This window comes from Giraffa tippelskirchi, chromosome X (assembly GCF_054371585.1).
Source record: "Giraffa tippelskirchi isolate mGirTip1 chromosome X, T2T-mGirTip1v1.2.pri, whole genome shotgun sequence".
Classification (NCBI taxonomy): Eukaryota; Metazoa; Chordata; class Mammalia; order Artiodactyla; family Giraffidae; genus Giraffa; species Giraffa tippelskirchi.
Genome location: NC_137289.1, coordinates 105,978,563 through 105,987,509, shown reverse-complemented (window position 1 = coordinate 105,987,509; position 8,947 = coordinate 105,978,563). Strand labels below are relative to the sequence as shown.

General features: G+C 37.5%; 1 pseudogene; it reads right to left on the bottom strand.

Annotated features, from left to right (window-relative positions):
* Nucleotides 1-7,573: 7,573 nt before the first annotated feature.
* On the bottom strand, nucleotides 7,574-8,598 carry LOC145535721 (tripartite motif-containing protein 60-like; annotated as a pseudogene).
* Nucleotides 8,599-8,947: the final 349 nt, after the last annotated feature.

Genomic DNA, 8,947 nt, shown 5'->3' with positions numbered 1-8,947 from the left:
AATAATTAGAATCGAGAATACTCTCTAATTAACAGGATTTGCTCTATCTTATAGTTGCTGTAACATCTGTAAAGAGACTGTCTTCTCAATCAACAATATTATAATCTTCAGAAAAGAATAAATTGAAGTTATCCAAAATTTCAAGTTTATTGGCTATAGAGTACAACTTTGAGGAATATTGCATGCAGTTTTACTAAGTCCTATTGAAAAAATATGTTTTCAGAAAAAAAAGTCAGTTAACATAGTATTAGAAATAGATATAGCTAATAAACTGATTAAAGTGCATGAATATGTGCTAGGAATAACTATTTTCTTTATGTATATTTTAGTTTTGGAAAATCATTTTGAAAAGCCTTTTTTTCATGGAAATAAATTTCTTTTTTAAAAGAATTCCAATTTGGGAAATATTTTAAATATAAACTATATTATACCAATTTATACCAATGAAATTAGTCCAATTTGTTGGTCAATAAATACATATTTTAGAAAAGCATGAAATTACAACTCTTCAAATGTTTGATTCTTCAAAATATTTCATTTTGGAAATTAAAACACTTAAAACTATTCCTCGGAGGCTACTCTTGTTACAGTTACCAGTAACCATCATGTTAAAAACAATGGACATTTTAAAATCCTCGTCTTACTTGATATTTTTTGTCAGCTTTTCACATTGTTGACTATTTCCCTCTTCTCACAATGCTCATTTTTCTTGGTTTCTCTGAGGTACACTACATTCTCTGGTACACACACTTCTCAGTCTCTTATGATGGGCTTTTTTCATCCTTTTCATCATTAAATGCTGAAATACATCGTCTTAATTCTTAAACCACATCTTTCATTCTAGGTGGTCCTCAAACTACCGTGACTTCAAGTAACATAAAAATATGTATCTCAAATCAAGATCATTCTTTTGAATTTAGACTTAATTATACTATTGCCTAGAAGAAAATGGCTTCCCAGGTGGTGCAGTAGTAAAAAATCTGCTTGCCAATGCAGGTTACACAAGAGATATGGGTTGGACCCCTGGGTTGGAAAGATCCCCTAGAGTAGGAAGTGGCAACCCTGCTATGGCATTCTTGCCTGGAAAATTCCATGGTCAGAGGAGCCTGGTGGGCTACAGCCCACAGGATCGCAAAAAGTCGGACACCACAAAGCACAGCATAGCACTAGAAGAAAAGCTTGCCAAACTATCTCTGTAAAGGGCTATATATTAAATATTTTAAAAATTTTGATCCAATTGGTTTCTGTCAAACTAATCAACTCTACAATTTCAGTGCAAATGCAGCCATAGACAATATATAAATAAATGAGCCTGGTTGCGTTCCAATAAAACTTTATTTTTTAAAAAAGGAGTGAGCTATTCAACATTGTACTGGAAGTTCTAGCCAGCACTATTTAGACAAGAAAAAGAAATAAAAAGCATCCAAATTAGTAAGAAAGAAGTAAAACTATCTTTATTTGTAGATGACATGATTCTACATGTAGAAAATCCCAAAGAATCTATAAAAAAGCTACTAGAGATAATAAATTAATTCAGCAAAGTTACAGGTTACAAAATCAACACACATGCACACACACACAAGTTGTGTTTCTAAACATGGGCAATGAAAATTCTCATAAGGAAATTAAGAAAACAGTTTCATTTGTAATAGCATCCAAAAGTATAAAATACCTAGGAATAAATTTAACCAAGGAGGGGAAAGACTTGTACATTGACACTTAGCAAGCATTGCTGAAAGAAATTAAGGAAAATCTAAATAGATGGAAAGATGTCTCATGTTCATGGATTGGAAAATTTAATATTTTAAGATGTCAATACTATCCAAAGTGGTCTACAGATTCAACCCAATTCCTATAAAAATTCCAGCTTTTCTTTGTGTAGAAGCGGAAAAGCTGATTTTCAAATTCATATGGCATTCTAAGGGTCCCAAAATATCCAAAACAATCTTGAAAAAGAATCAAGTTGGAGGACTCATACTTCCTGATTTCAAAACTTACTACAAAGCTACAGCACTCAAAATAAAATGGTACTGGCTTACGTATAGACATATAGAGCAATGGAACAGAGCTGAGATCCCAGAAATAAACCCTTACATATATGGCCAATTGATTTTTGACAAAGATATCAAGTTCTTTGAATAGGGGAAGGAATTATCTCCAATAAATGGTGCCAGGAAAATCAGATTTCCCCTCACACCATATACAAAAATTAACTGAAAATGATCAATTATATAAATAAAAGAGCTAAAATCCTAAAACTCTTAGAAGAATGCATAGAGGGAAAGATTTATAACCTTGGATTTGGCAATGGATTCTTACATAAGACACCAAAAGCACAAGCAAGAGAAGAAGAAACCGATCAATTCGGCTTCGTCAAAATTAAAAACCTTTGTTCGTTAAATGATACTCTTAAGAAAGGGTGAAGAGTACCTAAAAATGGTAGAAAATATTTGAAAATCATAGCCAATAATAGTATAATATTTTGAATATATTAAAAAGTTACAACTTCTCCTCAAAAAGACAAACAACCCAGTTTAAAAATGCATCAAAAATTTAAATAAAAAGCTCTGCAAAGATCTACAAATCACCAATAAGTACCTGAAAAGATACTCCTCAACATCCTTAGTCAATAAAGGAAATGTAAATAAAAGCCAGAAGTGAGATAATTTTACACTCACTAGAATGGGTTTAATGATTTATTTTTCATTTTTAAAATTGAAATATAGTTGGTGTACAATATGACATAAGTTACAAGTGTACATCATAGTGATTCAAAATTTTTAAAAGTTAAATTCCACTGATAGTTACTACAAAATACTGGCTATATTCCCTATGTTGCACAATACATTCTCATAGCTTATTTGTTTATTATATAATAGTTTGTATTTCTTAACCCCTGCTCCTATCTTGTCCTCCACTTCCCCCTCCCCACTGGCAACCATCATAGTTTGTTCTCTATATCTGTGAGCCTGCTTCTTTTTTGTTATATTCACTAGTTTATTTTTTAGATTCTACATATAAATGATATCATACAGCATTTGTCCTTCTCTATCTGACTTATAGGATAGAGAGGAGCAACCCTGCACCCGAGGTCAGGGGCTGCGGCCGAGAGGAGCTACCGCATGTCCAAGGTAAGGGGCGGCAGCTGCGCTTTGTTGGAGCAGCCGTGAAGAGAGACTCTGCGTCCAAGGTAAGAGAAACCCAGGTAGGACGGTAGGCACTGAGAGAAGGGATCAGGGGGCAGACAGGCTGAAATTACAGTCACGGACAACTAGCCAATCTGATCACATGGACCACAGCCTTGTCTAACTCAATGAAACTAAGCCATGCCGTGTGGGGCCACCCAAGATGGACGGGTCATGGTGGAGAGTTCTGACAAAATGTGGTCCACTGGAGAAGGGAATGGCAAACCACTTCAGTATTCTTGCCTTGAGAACCCCATGAACAGTATGAAAAGGCAAAAAGACAGGACAGTGGAAGATGAACTCCCCGGGTCAGTAGGTGCCCAATATGCTACTGGAGATCAGTGGAGAAATAACTACAGAAAGAATGAAAGGATGGAGCCAAAGCAAAAACAACATCCAGTTGTGAATGGGACTGGTGATAGAAGCAAGACTCGATGCTGTAAAGAGCAATATTGCATAGGAAACTGCAATGTTAGGTCCATGAATCAAGGCAAATTGGAAGTGGTCAAACAGGAGATGACAAGAGTGAACATCGACATTCTAAGAATCAGTGAACTAAGATGGACTGGAATGGGTGAATTTAACTCAGATGACCATTATATCTACTACTGTGGGCAGGAATCCCTTAGAAGAAATGGAGTAGCCATCATGGTCAACAAAAGTGTCCAAAATGCAGTACTTGGATGCAATCTCAAAAATGACAGAATGATCTCTGTTCATTTCCAAGGCAATCCATTCAATATCACGGTGATCCGAGTCTATGTCCCGACCAGTAACGCTGAAGAAGCTGAAGTTGAACAGTTCTATGAAGACCTACAAGACCTTCTAGAACTAACACCCCCAAAAGATGTCCTTTTCATTATAGGGGACTGGAATGCAAAAGTAAGAAGTCAAGAAACACCTGGAGTAACAGGCAAATTTGGCCTTGGAGTACAGAATGAAGCAGAGCAAAGGCTAATAGAGTTCTGTCAAGAGAACACACTGGTCATAGCAAACACCCTCTTCCAACAACACAAGAGAAGACTCTACACATGGACATCACCTGCTGGTCAACACCGAAATCAGATTGATTATATTCTTTGCAGCCAAAGATGGAGAAGCTCGATACAGTCAGCAAAAACAAGACCGACAGCTGACTGTGGCTCAGATCATTAACTCCTTATTGCCAAATTCAGACTGAAATTGAAGAAAGTGGGGAAAACCACTAGACCATTCAGGTATGACCTAAATCAAATCCCTTATGACTATACAATAGAAGTGAGAAATAGATTTAAAGGACTAGATCTGATAGACAGAGTGCCTGATGAACTATGGATGGAGGTTCGTGACATTGTACACGAGACAGGAATCAAGACCATCCTCAAGAAAAAGAAATGCAAAAAAGCAAAATGGCTGTCTGAGGGGCCTTACAAATAGCTGTGAAAAGACAGGAAGTGAAAAGCAAAGGAGAAAAGGAAAGATATACCCATTTGAATGCAGAGTTCCAAAGAATAGCAAGGAGAGATAAGAAAGCCTTCCTCAGCGATCAATGCAAAGAAATAGAGGAAAACAATAGAATGGGAAAGACTAGAGATCTCTTCAAGAAAATTAGAGATACCAAGGGAATATTTCATGCAAAGATGGGCTCAATAAAGGACAGAAATGGTATGGACCTAACAGAAGTGGAAGATATTAAGAAGAGGTGGCAAGAACATACAGAAGAATTGTACAAAAAAGATCTTCATGACCCAGATAATCACGATGGTGTCATCACTGACCTAGAGCCAGACATCCTGGAATGTGAAGTCAAGTGGGCCTTAGGAAGCATCACTACGAACAAAGCTAGTGGAGGTGATGGAATTCCAGTTGAACTATTTCAAATCCTGAAAGATGACGCTGTGAAAGTGCTGCATTCAACATGCCAGCAAATCTGGAAAACTCAGCAGTGGCCACAGGACTGGAAAAGTTCAGTTTTCATTCCAATCCCAAAGAAAGGCAATGCCAAAGAATGTTCAAACTACCGCACAATTGCACTCATCTCACATGCTAGTAAAGTAATGCCCAAAATTCTCCAAGCCAGGCTTCAGCAATACATGAACCGTGAACTTCTAGATGTTCAAGCTGGTTTTAGAAAAGGCAGAGGAACCAGAGATCAAATTGCCAACATCAGATGGATCATCAAAAAAGCAAGAGAGTTCCAGAAAAACATCTATTTCTGCTTTATTGACTATGTCAAAGCCTTTGACTGTGTGGATCACAATAAACTGTGGAAAATTCTTCAGGAGATGGGAATACCAGACCATCTGACCTATCTCTTGAGAAACCTGTATTCAGGTCAGGAAGCAACAGTTAGCACTGGACATGGAACAACAGACTGGTTCCAAATAGGAAAAGGAGTACGTCAAGGCTGTATATTGTCACCCTGCTAATTTAACTTCTATGCAGAGCACATCATGAGAAATGCTGGGCTGGAGGAAGCACAAGCTGGAATCAAGATTGCTGGGAGAAATATCAATAACCTCAGGTATGCAGATGACAGCACCTTATGGCAGAACGTGAAGAAGAACTAAAGAGCTTCTTGATGAAAGTGAAAGAGGAGAGTGAAAAAGTTGGCTTAAAGCTCAACATTCAGAAAACTAAGATCATGACATCCGGTCCCATCACTTCATGGCAGATAGGTGGGGAAACAGTGGAAACAGTGGCTGACTTTATTTTTCTGGGCTCCAAGATTACTGCAGATGGTGATTGCAGCCATGAAATTAAAAGACACTTACTCCTTGGAAGGAACGTTATGACCAACCTAGACAGCATAGTAAAAAGCAGAGACATTACTTTGCCAACAAAGGTCTGTCTAGTCAAGGCTGTGGTTTTTCCAGTGGTCATATATGGATGTGAGAGTTGGACTATAAAGAAAGCTGAGCACTGAAGAATTGATGCTTTTGAACTGTGGTGTTGGAGAAGACTCTTGAGAGTCCCTTGGACTACAAGGAGATCTAAGCAATCCATCCTAAAGGAGATCAGTCCTGGGTGTTCATTGGAAGGACTGATGTTGAAGCTGAAGCCTCAATACTTTGGCCACCTGATGCAGAGCTGATTCATTGGAAAAGACCCTGATGCTGGGAAAGATTGAGGGCAGGAGGAGAAGGGGACGACAGAGGATGAGATGGCTGGATGGCATCACCGACTCGATCGACATGGGTTTGGGTGGACTCAGGGCGTTGGTGATGGACAGGGAGGCCTGGCGTGCTGCGGTTCATGGGGTCGCAAAGAGTCGGACACAACTGAACAACTGAACTGAGCTGATTTGACTTATATCACGTAACATAATACCCTCCGAGTCTATCCATGTTGTTTCAAATGGCAACATTTCATTCTTTTTGTGGAGAATGGATATAATAATTTAAAAAACAATTAAAAATAAAAAATATTGGAAAGAATGTGGAGACATTGGAACCCTTGTACTCTCATGATTGGAGTCTAAAATAGTGCAACCACTGTGAAAACAGTTTGGTCATTCTTCAGAAAGTTTAACATAGAATTATTATTTGACCCAGCAATTCCATGCTTAGGTATAATACTCAAAGGATTTGGAAATGGACTCAAATAGGTATCTGTATGCCAAAGTTATTACAGCATTACTCAGAATAGACAAATAGTGAAAACAACCTAAGTGTTTATCAACAGGTGAATGGATAAACAAAATGTGGTATGAACATACAATGAAATATTATTCAGCCTTAGAAAGGAATTGTTATTTTTTCGATTTTAAAATAGTTTATTGGTTGTATTAAATAAGATATTATTTTCAAATATTTTATCTAAGAAATTCAAAACTAGATAGTACTGATGATCCTACGTGTAGGGCAGCAAAGGAGACAGAGACATAAAGAACAGACTTTTGTACTCAGTGGGAGGAGAAGGTGGGATGATTTGAGAGAATAGCATTGAAACATATACATTACCAAATATAAAATAAATAGCCAGTGGGAGTTTTATGTATGATGCAGGGTACCCAAAGCCAGTGCTCTGTGACAACCTGGAGGGATGGTGTGGGAAGGGGGTTTCAGGATGGGGGAGGCACATGTATACCTATGGCCAATTCATGTTGATGTATGGCAAAAACCATCACAATATTGTAAAGTAATTATCCTCCAGTTAAAATAAAAAATCAAATTAAACAAATAAAAATAAGGTTTTTATTAAAAAAAGAAATTCAAAGCACTTGACAACTGATGCTGGTGATAACTTTGCAATTGGCATTGCTACCCTACTTATATAGTTTCTGAAAATGAGGAAGAAAAATCCATCTTGATTTTCAGCAGCAGAAAATTTAAAAAATCCAGAATTATCAAGACAAAATTTACTAAGATTAGCCCTAAAAGCTGAAATAAAATCATCCCCCAGGTACTTCATCTTTCATAATCTGTTACTGAAGAGATTTTAAGAGATTCAGGATCTGGTCTAGTATAGAAATAAGGCCAAATGGCTTCTATAAAGAATCATCAAAAGTATAGAGAATAGTTCTATCATTCATATTATAAAAAGGAAGCCACACTCAACTTGGTCCAGAAAAATGCCAATTTTGCTGGGTCTTATTACTGGCAGAAGCTGGCTGTCTTAAGATGCATTGCACCATAAGTGCTGTCAACATATCTCTCAGCTGCCTGGAATCTATCTTGAACTGGCTGATTCCACCCGTTCCTAGGAAGACTATCTTAACACACACTCAATGTCCATTTAGTTTTGTTTTCCACTTCTACTTCCCAGTAATGCCTGCCATAATTAAATCTCTTAGAACCCAGGATAGCGGGGCAGAGATGAAATCTCCTTAAGTTATAACAAAGATTTTGTCTTTTTTCTTTCCCTTTTGCAATCTTTTTCTATCCTCAGAGACAATAAGCCTAGGGTAAGTGATTTCAAGATCTAGAATCACATCTACTTGTAACAGTTTGATAATTTTGCCCAAGCTAGAATATTGGGAGGAATACTGAATCTATATTTCTTTAATTGAAATGAGAAGATGTCAGGGTATTTTAGGTTTTGATACCTGTGGTGGGATATTCATCACATGTATCAGGAATCCCAGTTCTGACTGCACAAACTTGCCCTCTCCCTCCCTCAGTAGATGTTTTATTGTGGAAACATGATCTGAAAATGTTATGGAGTTTTCATTTAGTGTTGTTAAAATATCCACCCCTTCATTTTGTACCTGCTTAATAGCCCCTTGCTTATTCTATACAAATAGTTTAAATTGCTCAAATTCAGAATTTATTTCTTCTCTCCTATACTCTACATTCTTTTCCAGTTCCACTTATTTGCTGGTTTGCAGAGTTATCACTTTTTAAATCTGTTTTACATTGCTCTTGCAGGGCTCCGTGCTACAAGGGAATGAAGTTCTGATACACACTACAACATGGGTGAACCTTGAAAACATTATGCTAAGTGAAATAAGCCAGACACAAAAGGACAAATATTGCATGGTTCCAATTATTTGAAATATGTAGAATAGGCAAGTTTATGGAGATAGAAAGTAGATTGGAAGTTACCAGGGGCTGAGGGGAAAGGGGAATGGGGAGCTATTGTTTAATGGTTACAGAGTTTCTGTTGCTTCCCAAATGGGCCTGGTGGTAAAGAATCCACGTGCCAATGTAGGAGATGCAAGAGACTCAAGTTCGATCCCTGGGCTGTGAAGATCCCCTGGAGAAGAGCATGACAACCCACTTCAGTATTCATGCCTGGAGAATCCTATGGACAGAGGAGCCTGGCAGGCTACAGTCCATAGG